The sequence below is a fragment of the Ochotona princeps genome, chromosome 9 (assembly GCF_030435755.1).
Source record: "Ochotona princeps isolate mOchPri1 chromosome 9, mOchPri1.hap1, whole genome shotgun sequence".
Classification (NCBI taxonomy): Eukaryota; Metazoa; Chordata; class Mammalia; order Lagomorpha; family Ochotonidae; genus Ochotona; species Ochotona princeps.
The window spans coordinates 55,088,021-55,115,860 of record NC_080840.1 but is presented as its reverse complement, the minus strand read 5'-3'; the positions used below and the strand labels follow the sequence as shown (position 1 = coordinate 55,115,860).

The following is a 27,840-nucleotide window of genomic DNA, read 5'->3' as shown; positions in this document are numbered from 1 at the left end:
TCACTTTCCAGATGCCTTTAACAGCCAGGGACCAGGAAGTCAACGTGTATCTTCCACCTGAGTGGTAAGAGTCCACATACTCGAGGTCTCTGTCACCTGCTGCCTTCCACGGTGTGCATTAGCAGAAAGTGGAGGAGCAAGCAGAGACAAACGATGTAAGTATGTGGGCACCAGACAAAACATGTCAAGCACTGTTTTACCACAATGCTAAAGTCCTGTCGCCCGTATTCTTGATCTTAGGTTTACAATAGCTTAAGGGTATGGGATAAAGGTATTCTAATTTTGTAGAAAGTTACTGAGTTAACAAAATGCCTAAAACTGAAGTTTTGCCTTTTAGTGAAGAACCATGGGACCCTTAGCGTCTGTGGAAACACTCAGATGATCTGTACCCTGTGCTGGGCATCACTTGCTGTCTGTCGATGCTGCCCCAAGCCCCACTTGCATGGTCACTGTGCACCACTGAGCAACACTGCCAGGTGAGCCATCTGGTGAATACTGCCAGCTCTTGGTAGATTTCCTCTCCTAGAATAGCCATACTTGATGTAATAAATAACTGTAATGCAGAAAATGCATCAAGTCATTTGATAAACTTGTAAAAGCCAGGGATTTTAAAATTAATACCTTTGTTATACTATTTTATTTAGTGCAAGTTAAGCTCTCCTGAATTCCCATTTTGAATTATATTTTGATGTGATCTACCAATATTTATGTACTTGCTTTGCTAATCCCTTTCCTTTTTTTAATGCAGTTTTAATTGACTCATAACTTTGGCTCATGCATGTGGAGCACAGTATGATATTTCATAAAATGTGTCATGATTAGATCAGGGTCATTTGTATGTTCATCATCTCAAATATTTATCATCTATTTGTTTTGGAACCTTTTGGAAGGTTTACTGTTTACTACATCCATGTTCTCATTCACTGCTCTCTATCTAATCTTCTCCAACACTTTTATAACATCAGTTTTATGGTGGGCCTCATTGAATAAAACCATTGATAAATTACTTGCATTGTAAAAAATGGATTGGCTTTAAACAACATGTGCATTTCAGATGCTGTTGTGCACTGGACTCATTTTTTAATATGGTAGTAAAATGAAACAAAAAAGAAAACAGCATTGCTTTGAAAATTTAGGAATTTCTGATGTTATTGACCATTTATTTGGAAACGTTTTAGTTACTCATTTATTCAAAAGTAATAATCCTCTCTCAAAGACAGCTTAGCTAAATTACCTTTCCATTTGTGACATAAATCGTTGAAATTCACTTTAGGATCTGCTCCAAAAAAGGACTCCTTCAAAAACATGTCTCTATTTAGTTACTAACATCCAAAGTGTTTTTCAGACATAGTGTTCTACAAATATTGTAAGCTCTTCTAAATCTAGGTTATAACATAAGCTTCCCTAGAAATTTGAAAGCAGAACTTGTAAGTTAAACAAGAATTCACAGTATGACAGAAGGACCTTGTCTCTGAAAATGTAAATACACCTGAAGAACAGTGCTTTACTGAAGATGAACATCTTCTGGCGAGTTCTCTATGCTTGCAGATGCCAGTATAAAAAGCCAACATGCATTGTCTCAGTCCTCTCTTTCGGATACTTGGGTGACACATGTGCTTGTCCATGTGCGTGTAAGCACACACACACACGCCTCAATCAATGGCCTATTAATTTTAAGTTCCATTAATGCAATAACAACAAAATTTAGATAACAGGATTGTCCCCACTACCTAATTATTTCAGGGTGGCTTCTTAGAAAGTTCAACCCATTTTTGTAATTATGATGCAGTCTTATAAAATCTACACAGATCAGTGAGATCAAATTAGAACACCCTAGAGAGAAGAAACCCCAAATCCGGTGTATTTGCTGCTGCAATTAGGAGCTCAAGATCAACACAGATCATTTTGCCCCCACGTAACCTAATTTGGCACAAGGGAATATTTCTTTTCAGGGAGTGACCCCTAAAAATTGCCACTGCTACTGAGAAGATGGTAAATCTTTGCCTTAGCACCATTCAGAAAAGATCCCATGAGAAAGGGGATCAACTTAGAATATCTGTGTTGATAATTTATGTGACTACATTTTGCTTTTATAGATTCGCTGTGTTTTGAGAATCCAGACACTTTCAATCCGAAACTGTGGCACCATGATCTTGCACGTTGAGAACCCAGAAGCGCCACATCAGCACTGGATGAAATGAATCTATTTCCTAGTTGGCTTAAAGGCTTCAGGGGAAATATATTCATGTAAGCAAGAGATCCTTGAACCCTACCCGAGAAAAATCACAACCAAGAGAACTTCAAAAGGTTCATGGGAAATTGAATTAAGAGATAAGTTTATTTTGGTGTAAAAATATTTGAAATCCTACACAGATTTTTCATAACACACTTTACATGAGCTTTTTGAAGACCCTTTGTATGTCTGGGTTTCAAATTTTTTGCATCAAAAGTTTATATCTTTTAATTCTATCTTCCATGAACAATTTGAAGTACCCTCATAATCTCATAACAACTTGTGTTTCTGGGCACAGAACAAAACCATTGTTGAACTGATCTGATTTTGTTTCAGTGATTGTTCCAGGAAAGAATGACGTCATCTTGTTCTCTTTCTTGATCCTCAGTTTTGAATATCTTTCACCGTCACTCTAATTACAATTAAACTACATCTCCCAATGAAAGGAATAGATATTTTCCTCCTAATTTCTTGAACCAATGTATCATTATGGCAACAGCAAAGGATTTTCCCCTGGTCAGACCACATCCCTGGAGTTTGCTTCCTTGTCGGATAATCCACTGTCCTCTGGGCAGCCAACATACCCTGGGAGGGCCATCTGCTGGTGTCAGCCTCAGTCAGATAAGAATAGAGATAAGTGGTAATAGTGGCACAGTCTGATGGGAGCACAATGTTTCCCATGCCTGAACTAGCCTTTTTTTTTTTTTAATTGTATTATTCCTATATTATACTGCTTTTACAATGAAAATATGACTTAAAATGATGTTATCTTAGACAATAAGCTGCCCTCATTAATCAGAAATATTTAAAACAAACTAAAGTTTATAACAACAAAGTACAACCTGAGATGAAAAATAAAGCTTGATACATCACAATACCAGATTTCAGAATATACTACACAGGCCTGGTGCAATAGTTTAGTGGCTAAAGTCCTTGACTTGCATGCACCCACATGGATCCCATATGGGTGCCGATTTATGTTTTGGTGTCCCCACTTCCCATTCAGCTCCCTGCTTGTGGCTTGGGGATGCAGTAGAGGATGGCCTGTAACCTTGGGACTCTGCACCTGTGTGAGAGACCCAGAGGAGGCTCCTGGCTCCTGGCTTCTGGCTTCAGATTGGAACAGCTCTGGCCGTTGTGGTCACTTGGGGAGTGAATCATTGGATGGAATATCTTCCCCTCTATCTCGTCTTCTATCTAAATAAGTCTTTAAAAATACTATAAAGCTATAGTTATTAAAACAGCATGGTACTGGTATAAATGGAACAGGACAGAGACTGAGAAACTGATTCATGTGCATATAACTAATTGATTTTTTTGACAAGGGCACCAATCACATGCGCTGGGGAAGTATACGCTTCAATGAATGATGCTGGTAAAACTGGACACATACATGTAGAAAAATGAAATTAGATTTCTACCCCTCACCAAAGGCAAAAATCAATTTAAGCAATACCAGAATATTTAACTATATGACTTAAAATTATGAAACTGCTAGTAGAAAATATAGGGAAACACTGTAAGACATTGTTGTAGGCAATATTTTCTTGATAAGACTACAAGTGTAACCAAGAACAACACAACTAGGGAAAAGGAATTATATAAAATTTAGGCACTTCTACAAACAAAGGAAACAATGATTGAGTGAATATAGATTTGACAGAATGGGAAAAATACTTGCAATCTACTTATTTGGCAAAGAAATGACCAGAAATTATGAGAAACTTAAACTCAACAACAAAAAAGGCTGCCAATGTGCTTATAAAATGCATGAAAGATCTGAAAAGACAGTTCCCCAAAGAACTACAAAAACCCAACAAATAAATGAAGAAACTCGATATCATTAGCCAGCTACTAAATGAAAATCAAAATCAAATGAGATATCATCTCACCCATTAGAATGGCTAGCATCAAAAAAGAAGGTAAAAAATGCTGTGAAGATGTGACGTGAAGAAAGAGAACTTCCACATGTTGCTGGTGGGGCTATAAACGAGCAGTCTCTATGCTTATAGAGTGGGAGATCTCATACAAATCTAGAAATACAACTGCTATGTAATCCACCAATTCCACTACTTGAGCATAAAAAATACATGAAATCATTATTTCAAAGAGATTCCTGCTCTATTATGTTTATTGAAGAGTTTTTCAAAACAGCTAAAATATGGAGTCAACCCAGGCATTCATCATCAGATGATTAAATACAGTGCAGTAAGTAAGAATGGAATGTTATTCAGCTGTAAAGAAAAAAAAAAGAATAAAATCCTGTCATGTGCAACAAAATAGATGCAACTGTAGGACATAATCTTAAGCGAAATAAACCAGACACAAAAAGGCAAAGAACATATGTTCTCTCTCATATCTGGGAACAAAAATTCTGAATCTGAACAGAATGGGGATTGCTAGAGGCTGGGGAGGAATAGAGGGAGTTGAATAATGATACCAATTTAGTTAAATTGAAGGAGTAAGTTCCTAGTGTTACACATCATGGTTGTGAGACTACAGTTTATATAACCTAGTGTTACATTGTGTGAACAGACAGAAGGTGCAAGCTCTAATCCTAAAACAATGTCAGAGGAGAAATGTTGATTGCCTTGTTTTGATCAGTATACACTGTATACAGATGTGGGAGTATTACACTGTAGCCCATAAATATATGCAACTGTTGTTAATAAAGGATATTTTTCACTAGATGATCACAAAGGCAATGAATCTACTTATCATCCCCAAATTCATTCTTCAAATTCTGCAGCAATCTAAATGCTTATTGAATATTAACTTGATAATAATTTTTGACTTTTTTTAGAATCAACATTTGATATTAATTCCCTAAATGATATAATTCCCTATTTTAGTTACGGAATTTTGAAGTCACTTAAATTTAAATAAATGTATTAGATTTCAAAAACAATTAAAATATTATTTTGGATGTTAACAGAGAAGTACACCTGATACACTCATTATAAAATTTTCCACCCAAGTATACATGAATAGGGTTAGGAAAGGTCTTAATTTCCTTACAGACAGCACTGGTGCTGTTGTAAGTTATCCCATCTGTATGCACCAACAATGCAATATTTAAGTCCAGAAGGTACAACATTAGGCATTCATATTTTGGCAGGTGTATTTCAAATAGAAACCCAGGCTAAACAAAATTAGCAATCTGTTCCACAGGTGTGAACCTTTTTAATTGGAACCCACAAAAATCTCTCCCAAGCTGTGAGATTTAATTGTCCTCTTGGCATATTATTACAACTCATCTCTCCTTGAAACAAAGGATTATCTTTCGGCAATCTGTTGGGAAACAGAGAGAAAGGGCATCACCTGAGATTTGCTTCTAATATCTTCTTCTGTAATTTCTTAGGTTATGTACTTTAGAAGCAATGGCAAATTCAATAAACTACAGCTAAGTATTCATAAACCTGAGAAAATATTCATGAAAGAACTTCATATCCAAATTGATAGGGCAGCATTTCAAAGTTCAAAAGTGCTGTGAAATGGTCCTTATTTACAAACTTGAGCATGTGAGAACACACAAAGGGGACCCATGTCTTGCTATGATATGTACAAGATGAGCAGACTGTGGATTTATGAGCACAGGTATGGCAAAAGTGGGGGGACAATTGAAGGTTTCTTATCTAACCCAGCTGAAACGAAGGAGTCAGGTAAGGATGGGCAGAGATCATTGAGGTTGGTGGCAGGTGGGAATGAACTTTGAATTCTGCAGCCCAAGAAAGCAAAAAGCAGATGAAAGCCAGATCTCATAGGGGTCCACAGGTTTGTAAGCATCCTTTGTGTTAAATTTGAAAAATGATCTTGTCCATTATTAAACACTTAGTTTTGTTTTTCATAAGGATATGATGAGAGAGAAAAAAAGGAAATAATGATTTAAGTGGGAAAAAACCACCCATGAAAAGGAGAGACCGGAAATGAAAGAACAGCAGCTGTTAAGGAACACAATGGTGCTCCGTAAAAATCACTACTACAAAGTGCAGAAGATACAAAGTAAGACAGGTGCCAGGGGATGTCAGATCTGAACTGGGAAGATACTGGGTGATCTCCAGTGCTAACAGATCTTTATAGACTGTTTCACAGTTTTAAACAGCATAATGCCAATGGCTAGCCTCTTTCTTTCCAACAGCAAAGCAGATACGTTGGACTGCTTGTTCACAAAGAAAAGTTTGGCAGATAGATGTAAGAATCAAAGAACTCTAATAAAGTCATAGTTCTAATTGATTGAATTTATCTGTAAACATGCATGTCTTCTGATTTTTGTTTTGGAGTGTTTTCCTCACTGGTTTGATGTTTCAAAGTAAGGAGATCTAACTTCCAATTTGTTTTGTCAGCTTTGTATGTAATAGTTACATAGTGCACAGTAGTGGCAGTGTCCCTAGTCCAACTGTAGACAACAATTCTGAGAATCAGAGAAAAACTGCTGAGACTCAGGAGTTTGTCAGGGAACTGACCTCACTCTGCCATAGACTTCCAGCCATTCCCCTTCTTTCCTTGCCACTTGTAGAACGAATTTTAAGGTTTAATTTCATAAGAAATAGAGAGAGAAGCTGATCAAAACAATCCTCAAAACACAAACCTAAAATTCAGGCCAGACTTAAAGCTTTTGTTTAGTTTTTGGTTTTTGTGTGAGGTTCATGCACTTTTTTGGTGATCAGAGGATGAATTCCAAGGCAGTCTGGACCAACACAAGGCTTAGAAAGAAAATGAAGCAAAGGTTAATGGCTTTGAGGAGAGGCAATTTGAAACCAGAAGGAATTCAACAGTTTCCATTGCATTTGTTGTGGTAGAGTACTGAAGGGAGTAACTTTCCCAAAGCTGACATTTGAGAAAAATATCATGGGGGTGTAAACTTTAAGGGACAAGCCCCTGGGATTACTTTTGCCACAAATATCACATGGCTAGGTTGGCTCTCCCTAGCTCTCCATGGCCTCATGGCATTCTTGGTGATAATGCTTACTGGGCCAAGCTAAGAAACTGTGAGGACAAGCTGTGGGCCCAGCAGGTGACATCTGCTCCATTTCCATTTCTGACACTGTAGACACATGTGGATGCTTGAGCATGCCTGGCCTGTTTTCTACTGCTCCTCCCATTCCCCTGAGCTCCCCCAGCAGCTCATGATGTGTTAAGAAAGACTTGTGATTCAGATCCTCACTTTTCAGATGGCTCTTTGGACATTCCTGAAGCCTGATTTCATGACATGACTTGGCTACATTTCTGGTCCCTGCTAACTCTCTCAGTCAAGAAGCTGAGACTGAGACAGGCAGGTGTGGGGCTGTTGCTTCCTTGGTTTCTGCTGGTTCTTACAATCCTCCCACTGCAAGTGGCAACGGATGTTCAGCTGGCCTTTGGCTTAATTAATCAAGAGGTAAAAACTTGGTATGAGTACCTTTGAAGATTTTCTGCAATTATTCTGGCTTGAAGAAACTGCATGTCACTTGCCAAATCCACCCTCTTCAGTTGGTGGTGGGTGGCCCTCAGCAGCTACAAGGGAAGAGAGTAAATGTAAAATCAGTCGCAATTTATCAGCAATTTCCCTCATCTTTCAAATGTTGTCCTTTCAGAGCCTCAAAGGAGAAGATCATTAAGAATAATATTCTCCAAATTTCATGCAGACTGATTTTCTGACAAGGATTCACAAGAGTCTTTGAAGCACTGCGAGCAATTCAGTGCTTTTGTAGAAGTTTCCATTGTGACTGTCTTTATCAAAGGAAAGATGTTCCATTAGGTTCATTTCAGATTATTTGTTACCTAGATATTACAGAACCAAAGTTAAAAGAAGTTTCTTATTTTTGAAGTTTACAAAATACTTCAAGTTGAAAGGTTGAATAACCCTACTTCATTTATAAAAATCTATTTTAAAGGAAATTATGGTGAATCATAAAAATCTTTAAAAATTGCTACGAACTGTTATTTGATGAGTAGCAAAGTAAGCATGACAAGTGGTTAATTTTGTTTTTATTCATGATAGTTGAGAAATGACTAAAATAAATTTATATGTTTTGAAGAAACCCTCATTTTACTGCAATAGCATTCCATAAAACAGCCTCAGTACCAAGAATAACACATTTAATCACACAGACAACACACAAGCACGAGGGATGATATACGGGGGTGTTCAAAATGTTTGCAGAAAGTATCATATCTGTAGTTTAGTCCCAACTTTCAAGTTCCCTAATATAACAGAGATTGCATGATAGATGTAATAAGATAAAATAGGAAAACAAGTCTATTACATAGTTGAAAATATTCTTTATGTTTGAAATGTTTCTTTTGCAATATAAACATTAATATTCAATATTGGGGTTTGAACATTTAAGATACTGCTTGGGGTGCCTACATTCCCATATCTGAGTGTCTGGGCTCCAATCCCAGCTCCACTTCCCATAGCAGCTTTCAATTAAGGGGCACCTGTGGGGGGTGGTGCAGAAGATGATGGCAGAAGTGCTTGGGTCCTTGCCACCCAGTGATTGAGGTTCTGGCTCCCGGCTTTGATTTGGCTTACCATGACTGCTGGGAGCATTTAAGAGTGAACCAGTGGATAAGACTGGTTCTCTATTTCTTCACCTTTCAAACAAATAAAAATTAAATAAGGCATTTCATTTGGAACATTCTTTCTCTCTCCACGCGTGAGTGTGGTTTTGTGCTAACATCCAGAGGAGGGAATCTCAGGGCTAATGGGTACATATACTTTTACTCCCTAGACCTGGAATCACTTGTTCTGAGCTGGTCCGGGCAATTCCGGTTCAATGTGGTAGTCCTAGGTCCTGGGTCTGTTCTGGCAAGCACCACTTCAATGGGAAATGGCTGCAGCAGACCCTCTCTGGAATTGACCTGCTGCTGTTGTGCTGCCTTCCCCCCACACCATTCTTCTGTGCATGTCTTCATGCTACAACTAAATGCCTGTGCCTTCAGTCCGTGCCTTGCTTTGTGATCCTGCATGCCCCACCTACTAGAACATCAGACCACTCCTTGTGCTTTTTTTTCCTGGGGGATGGAGAGGTGCAGAACTTTCACATTTTGTTGCGAAGTCTCTGAAAATAACACAAATTATTATTAGCGTGATGTGGATGCCTACTTTTAAAGTATGTTCCTGGCGGACCCACAAATGCTTATGGCTATAGTCTACCTTGTGATGTCCTGAAACAAAAATTTACGCATCCACCATGGAAAATTTAAAAAGATTACCCCCCCCCCAAATTTGCATTTGAATATGATGTATGCTTCTGGTCAGGCTTGCATAGACAATGTAAAATTCACAGCAGTTTTCTTCTTGTTCTGAATCTGTTACGGACATAGATTTCTGAATTCTAGGCTACAGTGTTTTCTTAGCCACTTGAAATTGAGCGTGTTGCACTCTCTATACCGCTTCATCCTTCTGTGTGAGTTAAAAAAACTATTGTATGCCACATAAAGTTGGTGTGGAGTTGCATGAAAACATCCATGTAAAAAACTTAAGATGAATTTCTGACACAAAAATAAGTGTTTGATGAACACTGGCAACTACCCTTAACTGGGTAAACATTTTTTTGACTTATAATTATCTCCCTTACATATCTGCAATCAAGAGATTTTTAGGTGTAGGCATGTAGTGAGCAGGTAAGTCACCCAAACTCTGTGTGTGCCTGGTTCGAATTACAGCTACCCTGATTCTGAGCCACTTTCTTGATGATGTGAACCCTGGGTGGCAGCAGAAGACAACACAGATACCTGGATCCCTGTCATGCACATGGGAAATGTGGAGTGAGTTCCTGGCTCCTGGCTTCAGCCTGGGTAATTCCTGTTTGTTGTGGTCCGTCATTGGGGATGAATCAGTAGGTGGATAATCATTTTCCTTCTGTCTGTCTTGTTTCTGTCTGTCTCTCTGTCTTTAAAATAAAATGAAAATCATTACAGAGATTTTCATGGCTTGAGACTTAGAGCTCTCTTAAAGTTTATAAATGGAGATTTGGATTCCTTATTACTAAATGACAAAGTATGATAAAAATGTAATAATTTAAATAGTATGGACTATTGAAGAGAAAACAAAGGTTGCCTGCTTGATATATGTATGCATGTGAGAGTCAAATACTCCCATTGTGTTATTTGTGGGTTTGTTTGTTCACCAGAATAGAAAGTGATGAGAGAAATGAGTCATCCTAGTTCTTAGTTCCACAGTCTTGAACCTAACAGATGTGCTGCCTGGATTCATTCTTCCTCATATGGGCCAACTTATAACCATTGCTGATACACAGGTGTCACATGAAATATACAATAAACCTTTCATTACAATAATTTCTCTGTTTTTCTAACTTCAGTAATGAATAGTTGGTTAAAAAACATTTATTCCTAGTTTCAGCAACAGAGGATCACCTGCAAACAAAATGAATATTAATGTTTAAAATACTTTTGGTTTATAGTGATTTCTAAATTTTAAATGATATAAATATAATTAATATGTAGTTAAGTTAGTAAATTCTACATCTGTAGTTTTTACTTTTTACAGACTCAATCAATTATTTTCTTTTAAAATTTTATTTATTTTGTTATTTTATATTACAGATCCATAGGCTCTGGGATTTGCCTCCTACCCTCAACAACTTTCCACTTCCCACAATTGATTTCCCCTATGTTATTACAATAGTATAGTCCTTCACAAAGAGTCATAAGTCTAACATTTTGCTATCAAGCGTATCCTGACATTGTAAGTATGGACAATCACAGAGTCCAGCATCCTGTTGTCAAGATATATTTAACAGTTTCATTGGGAGTCCATCTTTGATTTGGAAGTAGAGATGCATACTGCATTATATCTTCACATCTCAATGTGATAGTCTCTATTACACAGTTACTACACACCCCTTAAACGAAAAGCCATAAACAACAGAAAGAAAAATAGAGAATTTACAACAACATGAAGTTAAATAAAATGCTACTGAATGACCAATGTATCACTGAAGAAATGAAAAAGAAAATCAAAAACCTTCTTAAAGCCAACAATGCTACTATGTGACCTATCGGTCAGTGAGGAAATTAATAATGATTCATTTTAAGGGATGAAAGTAAAAACAAAAGTATCAAAAGAACTTATTTTCCTAATTGACAGAGTGGCAGAGAGGGAAAGAGAGAGAGACAAAAAGAAAGAGAGAGGTTTTGCACCTGGTTCACTTCCCAAATGGCTGCAATGGCTAAGATGGCTGGGGCTGGTCTGGGTTGAGTGGTCCCCCACCAACTGGGGCATTCTCTTTGGCTTCTTCAGGAGCATTAACAGGGAGCTGGGTCAGATTCAGACCAACTTGATCCTCAACTAGCGCACTGATATGGAAGGTAGGTGTCAGAAGTGATGATTTTTTGACTGTTCCACAATGCCATCCCCAGCTGTAGATTCAATTAACCGTGAATCAAAACAAACAAAAAAACCTGTCTTGAACATGTATTTCTCCTGACCTTGTCATTATGCCCAACAATACAGCATAACTTATAGCAACTTTTCACATAGCGTTTGCATTGTTTTAAGGATGATAAGTAATGTAGACAAGATTTAAAATCTGCAGGAAGATGTGTGTGGGATGAAGGCAGAAACGGTATAATTTTACATAAGAATGTGAGCATCCATGGATTTGGGTATCCATGGGGTTCTGGAAGCAGTCCCCATGAATCATGAAGGATGGCTGTACACTTCCATAAATGTAAAGTAACTTTTACTTAGTTTTGTGGCACCTATTTTGGAACATTGTGGGAGGTAGAAACAGAAGTGAATGCTGGAGTTCTGGGGTTTATTGTTAGCTTGAGAGCTGCTGTTGGGGAGCCCCCTTCAGTTATGCATCTTCAAGCCCCACTCACAGTGGTCCTTTCTACACTTTCGTTCCTGCTGGCTTTCTCTCCTCCACATATTGAAATCTCAAGCACTCTTCTGGGACCAACTGAAATTCTATTTTCTGGCAGCCACAATTTTCATTAATCTCCCTCATCACACTCTACAACACTGACAGTGTGCAATAACATGTAGTACTTAGTGATGTCGTTTTTACTACTGATTCTGTAGCTCATGTGGGTGATGGTCTTGCCTTTGTTGCATTTCTAGGCAACTCAGAGGAAGGATTATATCTTGGTTTTTATATCCATCATATCCTCTAATCACAATGTAACACCAGGAGCTATCCGACAGTGACTGAGTACTACTGCCAAATACGGTCAGATCTGGGTCACATGCTGATCCTCGGTTTGTTTTTGTGTTAATTCAAGTTATGCATTAAAAATTGACGTCAGAGGTTCCTCCAGTAAGAACCAACTGTCTGCCCATAGCCCTAAAGTCAGGCCCCACAAACGTGAATGGATCAAGGAATCATTCAAATTACTGTGTGGATCATCTTGTCCCTTTATTCTCCCCACACTCTTCTCTCCTCCCTTCCTTTTCTCTCTGTTCCTTTCTTTTTTCCTATTTTTCTTTTTCTTCCTTAGAAACAGAGAGAGACACACAAAAATCTCCCACCTACTTGTTCACTCCCAAATGCTCGCAACAGCCAAGGTTGGGGCCAGTAACTCAACTTGAATCTCAGACTTGGATTCAGGGAACTCATTACTTTATCCATCACCAGCTGCCTCCCAGTAAATTGGAATGAGGCAGGACTGATTGCAGATGAAGATGGGGGCAGAGTGGGGGTGGAGGGTGCAGTGAGCAAAGCCAGGACTCAAACTCAGGAACTCCAATATGGATGTAAGGTCTTAACTATTGTGTTGAACATCACCCCTCTTCTTTCTTTCTTTGTCTTAAGCCAGATCTATAATATTTGCTGAAAACAATGAAACAGTACAAGAATTAGGAGTGTGTGTTTGTATGGGGGAGGGAGTGCCCACGCTAGTGTGGTAGAAGCAGATAGGGAGAATGCTCGTATTAGCATGTGCTCCATTCCTAAAATAAAAGGAGATGGCAGTTGTGATTGGAAGACTTCCAACACCCTTACTTGCTCCAAAATTCCACAAAGTATTGGCATGCATGCCCATTAATTTCACATTATCATCCACAAATACATATGGAGGTGTGCCAGGATTTCACCTGTTGGTAGTCTGTCAGAAAGTTAAGCTTGATTGTTTCACAGCTGTACTTTAAAAAGTTTTGTTTGGCTTCTCTTTCTCTGTTAGTGTGTTATTGCACTTAGCACGCATGTATCCATGCTATAAAGCAACTAGATGATTGAACTGAACTATTTTGGCTTCCTCAGTTCTTCAGAGACTGAACTGCATTTCCTGGCTCTGCAACTTCACAAACTTATCAGATGTTGCTGCCGAGAAATGCCATTAAAATAACAGTCCTTAGCGGAAAACACCAGCCCCATTCACAGTGAAATGCTGAAACGGGATCATACCTGCAAACTGTGAACTGGAGGCATTTTTCTACACTATGTATAAGCATGCACATTTAGACAGATGCATTAGGCAACTCTTGTTTGCAATCGCTCTCTGACTGTCTCCTAGGTGTGACATCAGTTTTGTTGCAGAAGTGCACTCTGCCTTTGCTCCCTTCGGCTTGGAAAGCACTAACTGGTGCCAAACTGCCTTCCCCAAAGAATTGCTGGAAGGTCCAGAATGTCCTCATTAGAAACCTTGCACTGAACCACATGAAACTTGCTATTGTGGATTGGTGCATGCATGTGGGCCAATTACTTCATGCACAATGACATGGGACCTGAAAACATGTGAACAGGAAGCCAAACCCATGAAAGAGCTGGGGAGTCTCCAGCTTTCCATGGAGCACTGAAATGAAACAAAATCCAGCAGTTCTCAGGACCCAGGTGTCTGAGGGACTGCACAGCTGTGACTGCTCTGCTCTTCAAACGCTGCGTAGGCAAGCACAGTGGCTGCGGCAGCACCCAGCCTGGAATAAATCATTATGTCAGCAAACCCACAAAGGTTGTGAGGAGTGGAGCACTTGCTTATGAAGCCAAGACTTAAAATGGCATGAGTAACCTAAACGTGCAATGGCCAACACCATATATGGAAGCTCAGTATATTCCTCAGCATTTCAAGTGTACTAATGGGAATTCCTTGTAATGTGTCTTGCACCTTCTTGAAATGATATGCTTTGCTATAATGCAAACTCACTGCTTTCTGAAGAATAGATTTGGTGATTATTTTGCACTGCTAAGATGTTAGCTGTTCCTTTTTAGGAATCTTCATTTTTTCCTGATGATAGCATTTTAGCAAAAATAGAAGAAAAATGTAAAATCATTTCAAGACTCAAAGATCATTTCTCAAGCTTGATGAATTTTGAAAGGAGCTATCATTTCCATCCTACTGGAATTCAGATTATAACTGAAGACTTTGTTGCTTATAAGGGATAAAACTCTGTATAGAGGTGGGAATCATTTTGAAACCTGTTTTCAAATGTTTCAACATAATTCACCTATCAGAAAGAAATATTATATAACGTTGCGAGACTAGCCATGAAGTCTGGGGCTAAGCCCAGAGTTTCATAATAATGACAGCTCCAAAATCCAGGTAATCTAATGAGTCTAGCCAGAGAAGGGGTGAGGTGTATGAGAAAAGCAATGTTATCAAGTAATTAGACCTCATAGATTTAAAAAGTCACAGCTTCCTGTCTGCTAATCCGATGGCTTTCCATTCACTCCAAATGTCAAAATTCTTACAGCTGTCATTTTTTTTTTACAAGTCACCAATGTTGTCCATACCTCTTCTCCAGTGTCAAACTATTGAAGAGTATGAAAAGAATCATCTGGTCAACCTGAAGAAGGATGAGCGTTGTAGACTAATGAGTTGTTGGGTTAGAAATTATCTTTTGTGCCTTGGATGCTGAAACCAGCCTGAAAAAACCCACAAAGCAAAGGAAAAGGACTCATTATTAATGCTTTTTGATTGGGTGCTCCTTTTACAAATATGTATTCTCACAGCCCAGAAAGCTTTTTCCCATAGCCTCTGTTCACTTCGGAAGGCTCAGGGATGCGACGATGACTTTCTTCGAGGGTACACATGGCTATCAGCAGGACTGCCCTAGTCACGACCTTTCTGGTGAAAAGCTAATGGAAAAACAGTCCAGTGGGCTACAGGGATGCAAGATTAAATACAGCAGGGACTGGGCCCGGCGGCGTGGTCTAGCGGCTAAAGTCCTCGCCTTGAAAGCCCCGGGATCCCATATGGGCGCCGGTTCTAATCCCGGCAGCTCCACTTCCCATCCAGCTCCCTGCTTGTGGCCTGGGAAAGCAGTTGAGGACGGCCCAATGCTTTGGGACACTGCACCCGCGTGGGAGACCCGGAAGAGGTTCCAGGTTCCCGGCATCGGATCGGCGCGCATCGGCCCGTTGCGGCTCACTTGGGGAGTGAAACATCGGACGGAAGATCTTCCTCTCTGTCTCTCCTCCTCTGTGTATATCTGGCTGTAATAAAATAAATAAATCTTAAAAAAAAAAAAAATACAGCAGGGACACAAAATTGAAGCCCCGAGACTAGGGAACTGATATTTGGACATTTCTTGAGAGTATTGGGACATAAGAGAAAGAGTTCCATTTTTATGTTTCTTCTAAAAATTTTAAGAAAAAGTCTAGCAATTTTACGCTTAAGAAAATTTTTACTTTGGCACAGTCATGCAGTTTAGCTTTTACTGATATTGCAATTACTGATATTACTGTCATTACCCCAGCTGGTTCAATCTTCCATAAACCTGTTTCTCTTATTTTATGGTATTCTATTTTAGCTACCCAGTTGATTCACACTATAGATTCCTATTTCATTCAGTTCTCAAGAATGTTTTACCTTCTGAATGGCTCAGGAATCTGCTCTGTTGTCTACCTACACTGCTTAGGGCCTCAGCATTTCTCACTTTTGAACTGCAGTGGTTTCTTAGCTGCTCGTGGTGTTTCTACCCTCAGACCTCTTGACCTGACCTGCATTGTATATGTGATACTGGCTGAGCCATCCGAACAATCGCATCACACTTCTTTTCCACTTTTTTTTTTTTTTTTAGCACTATATGAAGTCATCTTGTTTTTCTATTGACTCCAGCGTGATCCTGGAAGCACCCAACAGGGTGCATTAAACAGCTTGTGCCAAAGTGTCTCCATCACTGGCAAGGACTTGGGCAAAAAAAAAAAAAAATCTAAACATGTGAATTCATTTATTGAACCAATCAGACTATCAGTGATAGACTGGGTTCTTATTGGGTCCAAGCTTAATCTGATGCCAGCCTGCTATAGACTGGAGGGATCAAAATGAAACTCACTGGAGCTCCCCTCAGCATAAGCCATCAGGATCCTGCCGATTGGCGGCCTGCTGCCCCTGCAACTCCCCTATATACAACACTCCAGCTCTGGAAGTCGATGACTATTTCTAGCTCCTTAAAGCTGTTTCCCAGTACTACGCTTTTCTGCAATATCCCTTCACACCTGCTTATCTAAAATACCATTCACATCAATCTTATGTCTTGCACTAAGCGGAGATAACCACTCAGAGCTGCTTCTTAACCACAAATGTAGTTCTCCTTTTGCAGTCACACTGCTGTGTTATTTTGTTCTATCGCCTCATCTATGAACTCTTCCCAAACACGAATCTGACTTGTCCTGGTAGGACTAGTGCTTAGAACAGCATACAATATATGGTGGATGTTCAATAAATGAATGAATTGAATGAAGATGAAATAAGATGGAGAAAATGGAAAAGTCCTAAAATGGCCTGAAACATGGCTATTTTCAGATCCCCCTGTTATATTTCTGACATACCTTATTTCCTGTTAGTCCTTTCAGCAATCCTTTCCTCGGGGTAAGTCATTTTGGTTTTATTTCACTGGTGTGAAAACTGAGACTAAAACCTTCAGGATCTTGCTGCTGGTCATGTAGCCAAAACAAGCCTCAAATCCAGATCTCAAAGTTTGTTCTTTCTGCTGTGATTAACTATGCCTTTGAGACTAATATTGCGATTATGTGGCTGATCTTTATAATCAAATTAGCTTGGGTGTAGAATTCAGTGTTGACAGATCTCTTATAAATCTAAAGCTACTAGGGCCCAGTGGGGTGGTCTAGTGGCTAAATCCTCACCGTGTGACCGTCAGGATATCATATGGGTGATGATTTGTGGCCCCCTGCTCCACTTCCTTTCCAGCTCCCTGCTGTGGCACAGAAGGACGGAAAGGACAGCCCAAAGCCTTGGGACCTTGAGGAGCCTCCTGGCTCCTGGCTCCTGGCTTTGGATCGCCTCAGCTCTGGCCATTGGGGCCATTTGGGGAGTGAACCAGCAGACAGAAGGTCTTTTCTCTGTCTTCTTCTCTCTGTAGATCTGCCTTTCAAAAAAAAAAAAAAAAAGAAAGAAAGAAAAAGGTAGATAAAAAAAAATCTTAAAAAAAACCTAAAGCAACGAGGATTCACTCTTACATTCAGCTTGAAGGTTTCTTACAGAATCTCTTGGAAGCCATAGATAATTCTAAGTAGAACTGCCATTTAAGTTGAGTCTTAAAATTAGATAATTTTAAAAAGATTTATTTTTATTAGAAAGTCAGACATACAGAGAGATGGAGAGACAGAAAGGAAGATCTTCTGTCTGATGATTCACTCCCCAAGTGGCCACAAAGGCCGCAGCTGAGCTGATCCAAAGACAGGAGCCCGGAGTCTCTTCCAGTTCTCCCACAAGGGTGCAGGGTCCCAATGCTTTGGGCCGTCCTCGGCTGCTTTCCCAGGCCGCAAGCAGGGAGCTGGATGGGAAGCGAACCCGCTGAGGCTAGAATCGGCGTCCATATGCGATCCTGGTAGTTTCAAAGCAGGGATTTTAGTTGCTAGGCTACTGCCTGAGTCCCCAAATTAAATAATTTTATAAGACCTTTCAGGTTTGTTGAATGAGTAATGGAAAAAAAGCAATTATATTGTAATTTAAAACTTGATTTGAAATTGATCAATAAGGTCCATTTTGGAGGCTTATCATGAAAAATACTGAGCTGTAGATAAATATAACTAATATAAACTAAGTATATACTTTAAGGATAAACTTTAACTGTGTGTTTAAATTATATGTATGTGCACATACATTGGTACATAATATATATAACTTTCACATTTATTTATCAAAAGACACAGACAACCAAGCTCAGTGGATTAACCGCATCACTTATGGCATTGAAAGTGAGAGGCATTGCCTTTCCACATTATTACTAATTTCTGTTTCTCACTTTTTGCAGCTAAAGTTGAGACAATAATTTTCTATATCACACAACATATCAAGCTGTAATCAGTTACCCCAATGAAACTTCGTTCTCCTGCACATTTGGCAAATCGTGCTTTGTAAGTATTCAAGAACTGTATCTTCCCTACAATTATTCTAGAATTTTAAATTCTACTTTCTTTTGACATCAATTTCACCAACCAAACAGCATTATCTCTGAGCAGAATGCATTAATTCATCATTCTTTCCAGAGGCAGTTTAACAGCAGGGTTTTGGATCTTGCCAGTGCTTAGGAAGTTAGCACTTCACTGTTCGTTCTTGAACTTAAGCAGGAAAAAAATTTCAGAAACAAATCACATGTCCACTACATTTACTGTGTCCTGTACAGTTCCAAGCCTAATCTGAAAGATGGGATTTATTTCATAGTGTGAAAAGAAATTTTCAACAGTCATATCCGACTGGAATTGAGAGAATTCAGGGAAGAGAAACACTGAAGAAGAAGGTTGCTAAGGCGTGTTCCCCAGGTGAAGAACGAGGGTTGCTCTGAGGGTGTGTGTGTACAACCCGACTTTGCCAGTTTCCCTGAAGGTGATCAGTTTCAGGCCCTTGCCTGGCTGCTATTTGGATCAATGAATCAGCAACAGGAACTTCTTGCCCCTCTTGGTATCCTTAGGAGGGACCAATTCGGGTGGAGAACTTCCGGCCAGAGACACCCTTGGCATCATCTCGGCATGGGCGTCAGCGCAAGGAGTGGAACGAATCCGTACAAGGCAGGGAGGGAAGTGTGTCTTTTTCCTCTCCAAAGCAAAAGCAGAGCATTGTACTTACAAAAGCCGCCTTCACGATCTTCTCTAGAGAGAAAGCTCTGGGAACAGGGAGGAGGCAGCGGAGCAGAGATAAGGGTGCAGCGGGACTTCCTGCCTCCTCGCGAAGGGGAGACTCATGGTTGGTTATCTCCGCAGACCTCGGAGGGGCGCCGGTAGCCAGGGAGGCCCGACCTCACTCTCCCTGCTCTGTCCCCTGGCTTCGGAGCAGCCTTCGGGTTTCCTACTCGCCCTGCCTGACAGCAGCCCCAAGACTCATTAGGGACTGTCTGCGAAGTACTTGCAAGAAGAGGAGGGTTATATAAGCCCGTGTACTATTATCATCACACACCCCCAGAGAACCGTCGCTGCTAGACAAACAAAAGGCAGTTCCAAGAAGAGGAGGAGCAGAGGCAGAAGTTACAGTGGAGGTGAATTTAGGGACACTGTTGAACGCACTGGAGGAGGGGCGGGGGGAGGCAAGGCAATATGTGTATGCAAACCTCGACAAACAAACAGTGAGCTGCAGCTGGCCGGCGGCGCGATGGGAGTGGCCCGCTGTCCAGGCTCCGCGGCTCCGCGGCTCCCCGGCTTCCAGCGCCCGCACAGCAGCCACCTGGGGGCAGGCTGGGGTGACAAGAAAGAGGGGCGTCCCAGAGGCTTGGTAAACACTGAACTTTATTTTACTCGGACTGGTCTCCTCCTGCCTGAACAAACCCTCTGCTGTAATCCTCCACTTTTACAACAGCGCCTTGCTCTTACGCTCCCTGGGGGAGTATACAGAGCCATAGGGTTCTTTGTCCCAGGTCCTGGGGTCATCTGAGAAAAGTTCTGAGTGACTGAGTTCCGGCCTCCCCGACACCTCTGCCCACCCTCCCCCTTTGCTATTCATATTTCGTTAAGATTATTATTATCTTTCCTTGCTCCTGGCATTAGTCCCCACTATGTGAAAAAAAAAACTCCCGGTGCTGGCATGCAAAGCCCACAATTTTTGTCTCCACACTAATTTTCCTTTTCCCCTCCCGCCCGCCCTCCTCACCTCCTCTGGCCCGTTAGAACGTGATTCATTCTCCAAAGACAACTGCTCATTTCCTACCTTCCTCACATGCCCAGTCCCGGTTTGGGACTCTGTGCTCTTCTCCCTGGCGGCCTAGGACGGGGCCAGACAGAAATCAGGGGCTTAGTGATCGCCACTGAGAGCGGCCCTTGTGAGCTTCCGTGCGGCGCCCACAGGAGTGCAAGGACATTGAAGCATCGGTGGCCGTGGAACTGGTGCTACGTTTGGAAATTTTCCAAAGTTACAAGAGAAACAAACTTTCATGAAATGTGGAGATTTATTCCTGTTAATTTTGTTTTGTGGCTTTTCATTTAAGGGGGTGTGCAGTAGCTATGTAATGGGCACTATCATATCTAGTAGCAAGTTATTGAGCTTCACGGCATTGTAAATGTCTATTGTAAATTTCCTCCTGTTGTTGATTTTGTGTTGTGGTTTTTCAGTTAAGGGTATATATGGTAACTCTGTAATGGAGACTGTCATATCCAGATGTGAGGATACAGTGCAGTATGCATCTCTACTTCCAGACAAAGATGGACTCCCAATGAAACTGTTTACTATACCTTGACAATAGGATGCTGAGCTCTCTGCCATCGTCCATGCCCGCAATGATGGACATATGACTGTGTAAGAAGAACTATACTATAGTAATGATATAGGAGAACTCAGTGGGGGGTGGGGAGAATAAAGGGGGAATCTCAGGGCCTGTGGAACTGTATTGTAACATGATAATAATAATAATTAATAATAATAATAATAATAATTAAAAAGAAGAAGTAAAAAAAAATGTGGAGAAGATCTTGTGAACTTCCAGGAGGCAGCTTTCTTTGGGAGGCTTGGGTGGGGAAACAGGCCGCTGACACCTGCTACACTAGGACGCTGCGCTTGTAGAGGAGTTAGAAAGTGGAGGTGACTTTCCAAAATGGCAGGGAAATTACTCAAAGGGGAAATTTTCAGGGTCCAGCACGGTGGCCTAGTGGCTGAGGTCCTTGCCTTGCAACCACTGGGATCCCACATGGGTGCTGGTTCTAATCCCGGAGGCCCTGCTTCCCATCCAGCTTCCTGCTTGTGGCCAGGGAAAGCGGCAGAGGATGGCCTATAACCTTGGGATTTTGCGCCTGTGTAGGAGACCCAGAGGAGGCTCCTGGTTCCTGGCTTCAGATCAGCTCAACTCTGGCCATTGCGGCCTCTTGGGGAGTGAATCATCAGGTGGAGGATCTTCCTCTCTGTCTCTCCTCCTCTCTGTGTATCTGACTTTTCAATAAAAATAATTCTTTTTTAAAAGGGGGTGGGGAGGGAATTTTCAGAAAGCACAGACTGCTTGGATGCCTTTTTACAGGGGAACACCTCAGCTGTGGAAAGAGTGTGAGCTATCACAACAGCAGCCTCAGCAAATGAACAAGTGCTCTCTGGTGAATTGTTTTATGGTACGAGGTGAAACACAGAAGAGGAGCTGTCAGCTGCCGAGTTTCTTGTGGCTTTGTATTAAAGTATTCCTGATGACATTTCCCCTGTTATTCGCTGGTAAAAACAACGTGCTTTAAATTCCATCTTGGTGGTTAGATCGGCCATGGTGTCATTTTAGAGACTTGGGTGTGTCTGCACAGTACAGGCTCACCATCCCATACAGAATGTGCAGTGGATTAGAATAATTTTCCCGCCTCCACTACTTTGGAACAATCAAGACCGATTCAACTTTGAAAGAATGTTGGCCTCAAGTTCTTGAGGGTTTGGTTTCAGGACTGATGAAATCGTACAATTTGAATTTAATGTGGGCTCTTCCCTAATTTTGTTTTGCTCCACGTCAGGACCACAACCTTTGGGAGAAAGTCACTGTTTATGTATCCTCGCTAACATAAAAATCATCCTTAAACTGAACTATGTTTATCTTCACAAATGGGAAAACTGGTCAGACAGCTTAGAAAGTGACAGGACTAGGGTACAAAGCTAAAATGGTCTAACTACATGACCTATGATTTTTCCACCCTCCTTTAAGCTAAAAGAAACCTTGGGTATGATCTCAACTGCTGGTGTTCATACTGGACAACAAGGAGCTCTAGGCTTTCAAGGAAGTGTTTCTGGAACCTTGGCCATGTATGCCAAAGGACAATACATACGCAGAGGTCAGGGCAACTGCACATGGGCTGCTCTCAGTGGACTCAAAGAAAAAACATCATTATCTTATTGTTTTATAAAGTGGCTTCCACCTTTGTTTGAAGCAAAGATTTTGAAGCTCTTGATCTAGTTTATCTTTGTCCTAAAACTTTGAGTACAGAGAGGGTAAATCCCTTGCTCAAGCTTTTATTACAGAGAGTGACAGGCCCAGAGGTGGTCCAGATTGTCTCAAATTGTCCCGGTTCTGCTAGAAACTACTGTCCTGTTTCCCTATGCCTTCACGTGCTACACTGAGGGGAAAGAGACAGAATCTGTGATCAGGTTGAGCTCTCCAGTTAAGTGTCTGTACAGTGTTCTTGAACGACAGGAAGCAGAAAAAGCCTCTCTTGGCCAAGCTTGTCTATTTTTCAGCTCTTGAGCTACAAGTCTAAAGTTAGTCAACACTCCCTTATGCCAACTTAAGATCAAATAAAAGGTTAAATTTGTAACTTGTCTGAAGAATTCAGACCTCTGCTCTCTTTTCCTTCAAATCAAAGTGTGTAGGGAAGGTTGCATGTGCAGGCATTATCTGGCCAATGATATGGCACTGGCTGAGAGTCCTCAGTGTTTATCTATCCATCTGGCCGAGGGTAACTCAGGATTTTACATGAGACACAATTTGTGTGGGAACGATAGTGTGCTTTGGGGATATCAAGTGTGACCAAGGTAGTGTGTGACCCAGTTTATACTACTGATTGGCTTGTAAGGTCTGACACTTGAAGGCAAAGGCACTGAGCCTCAGCAAGTTCCAAGGCTCATCTGTGAGCTCCCTATTTCCATCTGCTAGACTCCTTAACCAGTGAACGAAGTTGCCCACCCAGCCACTCCCCTTGGCGCCAGAACCACCTGCACTCCACCTGGTCCTCAACCTGGTAAGTGTCACTTCCTTAGCGGCCCGTGCTAAATTTTAATGAATCGATCATGTCCTCCATCCTGTGACTCATTTGGTTATAACCCAGCCTGTCTCAGAGTGTAACCTTTTATGGCCCTGCATGGTGTGGGCATTCCCCCTCCTTTGGCTGTGATGGTTGATGTTCTTTTTCCGGTGCCTTGTGCTCTGTGTTCAGCCATCCTAATAATCCCAGGGCACGACTGCCTCCTTCACCAACAGGGTGAAGAGGAGGCAATCAAAACAGTGACCGGACACTAAGATGAATATTTACTGAGATTTTTGCAGGGAACGAGCGCGAAACTTCCCATCCACTGATGATCCGTGCAGAGACTACTTGCAAATAGAAATGGATTTTAAGTGAAATGATGGCAGCCAGAACTGACCTTTATTAATTTCCAGACCTTGGAGCTTTCCCATTTGCTCTTTTTAATTTTTATTCTTCTCACCTAGGGATTTCTGGGCACGATAGCACTGTTCTTTCCTGAGATGGCTTAACAACAGTCCTGCTTACAGGCGAAGGGACAAAAGCATGGTCCTTCTGTTCTTATTAGCGAAATCTTTACTAACTCCATCTTCACACCAGAAAGAATTTTTCTCATTTCTACAGCCAAGAGATTCTAATAAACAGATCTTTTCTTTTTCATCTAAAACATCCTAATACTAATATATTTTCAATGTCTCAGCTCTAGAAACAGCGTTGGAGGTAATTTCTTTTTCTATTCATGAGATTTACAAAAGGAAGGTCATGTTTGTATTAGACTTGGGTTTGAAATTAATCTTCTTTTCTCCCTGGCATTTCTACAGAATCCAGACACTTCATAATTTAGTCATTTTCAAATATTAAATACTTGTCATTCTTGAACACCAATCTAATCTTCCCTTTGTGGGAGGAGAAAGTGGACTGTGGACTTTGCAAATTGCTGGGAGGGCAGAGATGACTTCAGAGGTGGAGAGTGCCCATGGGAAGGCTTTCCAACCACATGTGCCAGAGAATGCAAAGTAGAAATGTGAATGGTCTCATAAGCGGCATGTATAACACCCTCCAGCCATAGAAAGTATTAATTAAATGCTCATTTACATTCCTCCTCATGAAAGAGACTCCATGGTGTAAATAAGTATATTCAAAGTCCACCACTGACCTCAACAATAAGGCTGTGCTGTCGCCTCCCCTCTCTGGATTGTGTCTCCTACAGATCGGAATATATTCTTGATGCCGCTGAGGAAGAATGCATTTCAACCACATCTGTTGCTCATCAAACTCTTATTTTAGAAGTAGGGAATTATTTTGGAGAGATAGAGTCTGTCTGGAAGGTCTTGCAGCAACAAGCAGTGCTCCGTCCACTTTATGACACTTGACCAACATGCACACAGTGCTCATTGTCAAGTGATTACAGAACCCAGGGAAAATACTGCCCACTCCCTGCTGCCCTCCCCCACTTCAAAGAATTCCTCACTTGACTAATTCTAAAGAATAAATTGATTTTCTCATCATTTGTTGCGTTTGACAATAGAAAGGCTGACACAGCAACACTGCTGACATGACAGCCCCTTTCCATCCGAGGGGAAGGAATTTGTGTTAATATTCTTAATGATTGGCATCTTTATGAGAAATGTGAAATCATGTATCCTCAGCAATAACCTGACTAGGATTAAAAGGTGCTTGGTCCCAACGGAAGTGATCTGTCAGGAAAAATTATTTAGACTGAAGCAAATTAACTGAATAAATTGGCTTACTGTAGGTTCCTAATTATAGCATGTGGATTCAAGTTTGTTGAAATTAGTTTGAACTGAAGAAGAATCTGGAAAGGATCTTTCAAGAAGTGATCTGACATTCTGTCAGAGGAAAAGATAACACATTTATTTGACAAATTCCTTTCACATTTACCAAGAATTTCTGGAAATGATTTAAGCAAGAACACGTAAATCAAGGGAAAGCACATTAAGTAACCAGGCGTGCATGTCTTGCTTATTTAGAACAACAATTGTAATACTTTATGAAAACACAGTGCAGCATGTCCACTATTGTGCCCTAGGTTTTAAATAACCAATCGAGTTTTCCATTAAGAGTTGTTACAGACCTTTAAGGCTGACTTGGGCATGAACCCAAATGACAAGTCTAAGAGTGTTGAACATTGAGTTAGACCAGCATTTAAAAAGCAAGGTGGGACTGACTAGGCTGGGTCTCAACCCCCTTCTGAGCCATGTGTGAGCTGTATGTGGGTATGGACGAGCCATGGCCGGGCTGAAACATCCAACAACAAGAACCAGAATGGGGTGAAAGCCAGCCAGGAAAAGCCACTGTTCCTGCTAGGACAGGAGGTGAACTGAGTTGGGTTGGCTCAAGGACTCCCTGGCATGCGCAAAATCTGGCACTGGGAGGGGTTCTGATGGAGGAGCCTGGGCAACTCCTCTGGCAGGACACAGTCCCTGCAGGTAAGCGCAAGAAGCATGATAAGAAACAGTCCAGAATAGGCCATGGAAAGTTTCCCACTGGCACACATTCAGCATGGGTCAGGAGCAGACCAGGCTGAATCAGTTCATGTCATCCACTGGCAAATCCGATCACCAGATCAGAGTGTGGGATGAGCCGGGTTTGGTTGCGACAAAACCAGTACACATTATGGAATGCCAGGGCGTGGTTGCCTGTACTGGATATGAATGCAGCACCCAACCAGCACACGTGAGATCCAGGAAGGAAGGGAGGGGCAGAGCTGGCGGGGGGATTAAGGGGCTGGTCCCCTCGCCGGACAGCTACTCCCAATGGAGAGCGTGGACTGGGATAGAGACAGACTAGACTATGCAAGGCTACAACACCTGTGCGCTGCATGTGGACTAGATCAGGGAAAAGCCAGGCTGGGCTGATTATTCCTGCTGGTGCAAGCATAAATTAGAGGGGGTGAGGGATGTTTGGGCATAGCCACAGAAGCTGGCACTGGGGACTAATTCTGTCAAGTCAAATCATAGAACCACCTAAAGAGTGCATAAACCGGGACTGAGAGACCTGAGAGGGAAAAAGTGGGTTCCCCCTTCTTGGGTCACTATTCCCTTGGGAGGGCATGAAAACTAGGACGGGGGCTGGGATGGCTAGATAGAGAGGCACTCAACAACACCCGTGAGGGCTGGATGGTTGAGTTGGTTAGATAGAACTAAGCTTTAATACCCATTGACAAGTGCCAGAGCCAAATGGGATGGGGGACAGACTGGTCTTCTGCTACACATACTGGCAAACCAGGGTAGGGGGCGGGCCTGGGGGGGGGGTTATTGTGGGTCGCCCCGACTAGGCTGCAGCTCCCACTGGTTTGTGTGAGGGCCGAGTACGTGCTGGGCAGAACCAGACTGGACTGCAACACCCATTGGTTCCAGTGCAACTCGGGACTGAAAACAGAACCAACCCAGCAATTGCAACCACCAGCTGATCGGGATGATGGACTGTGCCGGGCCCTGTGCTTGCTAGAACATACAAGAAACTAGTCTGGGAATACCTCAAAGTTTCTTTGGAGATCTCCCCAATCGAACTGCTGGACTCAGAACTCTAATCAAGAAAAGACAGAAGACAGAGCAGATCAATCATTCATCTCAGCTATATGTTAGCAGCGAAATACTGGGCAAACGGAGACCTTATGATGGACCATATCAATCAGTGGACGACCTCATCGAGCGAAACTGGCAGCGATTCATAACTAGAGAACTATTAACACCACTTGAGCACATATCTCAGAGCATGCCCCACATCCGGGACTCGGGGTGGGCGGGAAACCAGGTGGGGCTTCTCCCACAATATCCCCCTTTACCTCAGATACATGATGGAAACAATATGGACATAATAGTATTACCCACTTTCCTATCCCCCTGAACCTTTTTTTTTTCTTTTTCTTTCTTTAACTGTAATTAACTATGTAAAGATTGTCAACAACAACACAATAAAATAGATTAAAAAAAAAAAAGCAAGGTGCAGACAATTCTGCATGTTCCGTAGCGAGTCATTCTTTTCCTAAAGGCCTGGTGCTGCCATCCTGTTAACAAGTATTTATTGGCATCTCAGTCTTTTCTCCCCTGACAGTTTCACAGCAAATCCTCATGTAGCTCTTTAGCAAAAAGTTCAGTAAGTCATGGGAAGAATTACTTCACAGTAACAAATTTAACTAGTCAGGATAAAAAGTGTAAATGGCAGCAAAACGAAGCCTATCTCCATGTAGTTAATGAATATGTTTCACTGTTTAGTATCTATGTAGAAGCTGCTGTTGAGGGGCCTCATGGTTTTGTAGAGACCAATCGACATGAGTATAAAGGGTAGCTCTACTGGAGTGTATTTTTCTGTTGCTATTCTCACAACTGGAATGATCAGTTTAGGGACAGCAGTGTCTGCAGGTGAATGGCAGTGTCCAGAAGGTGGCAAGGACTTTCTCTCATTCACTTTCTCCTTCCTTTTCTGAATCTTAGGACATGCATGTCCTTAGGCACAAATTTGGCATTAATTGATTCAGATAAGGAAACAATTCATTCACTTTTCATGGGAAAAGCTCAGGTTTCCAGGTTCCTGTGTTTGAATAAAAGCATT

General features: G+C 41.4%; 1 protein-coding gene across 4 annotated transcripts in view; it reads right to left on the bottom strand.

The window, feature by feature from the left end:
• The window catches only part of SULF1 (sulfatase 1), a 167,831-nt gene that overhangs the window by 121,485 nt on the left and 18,506 nt on the right, over window positions 1-27,840 (bottom strand). For 3 of the 4 annotated variants that reach the window (XM_058668714.1, XM_058668717.1, XM_004588108.3), the window contains exons 1-2: window positions 19,208-19,487; window positions 7,632-7,726 (exon numbers count right to left, since the gene is read on the bottom strand). The gene's annotated coding sequence lies outside the window, so the exon portion shown is untranslated. Of the gene's footprint in view, window positions 1-7,631; window positions 7,727-19,207; window positions 19,488-27,840 lie in introns of those variants that run through there. The other variant, XM_058668715.1, reaches the window with a different exon arrangement.